Source organism: Papilio xuthus, unplaced genomic scaffold (genome assembly GCF_000836235.2).
Source record: "Papilio xuthus unplaced genomic scaffold, Pxut_1.1 DF827805.1, whole genome shotgun sequence".
Lineage (NCBI taxonomy): Eukaryota > Metazoa > Arthropoda > Insecta > Lepidoptera > Papilionidae > Papilio > Papilio xuthus.
The window spans coordinates 1-539 of NW_013530844.1; the positions used below are offsets into that span (position 1 = coordinate 1).

Sequence of the window (539 nt, forward strand, 5' to 3'; positions counted from 1 at the left end):
AATTTAATATAAGTTATTTTGACAAAATTGATAAAAAACTTGTGATTTAGCAGCCTAAATTTTTCAAATACGTAACTCAAAAAATATTTTATTGCATACATATGTAGTATCCTTTGATATTGAACAACATAGCAAAGTTGATACATATGTAATCAATTTTAACTTTCACTTAATGTATTTGGCGACTTTTATTCGCATAATTTAAATTCTAGCGCATCGGGGATGTAGCTCAGTGGTAGAGCGTTCGCTTTGCATGTGAAAGGCCCCGGGTTCGATCCCCGGCATCTCCAGATTTTTTTTTTAATTAATTTCAAATTTAAGCAAAACATAATTTTGTTCAATTTGAATCACATATAGTTATGTCGTTTTACTACTAAAGACTAAGTTAAAGTTACTGATCAAATTATTTTAAAACTTTTTTAAGATATCGAGGCACCAATTAAAAATATATCAAATAGTCCATTATAAAAACTTGAACATCAATGAATACAACCTTGTAATCAAACAGCAACCGCAGAGACATAAACAGGCTGTTGCCT

General features: G+C 29.7%; 1 non-coding gene across 1 annotated transcript; it reads left to right on the forward strand.

The window, feature by feature from the left end:
- The first annotated feature begins 218 nt into the window (after positions 1 to 218).
- Positions 219 to 290, forward strand: TRNAA-UGC (transfer RNA alanine (anticodon UGC)). Its single transcript has one exon. It is a non-coding gene; the product is annotated as a tRNA-Ala (tRNA).
- The last annotated feature ends 249 nt before the right edge of the window (positions 291 to 539 follow it).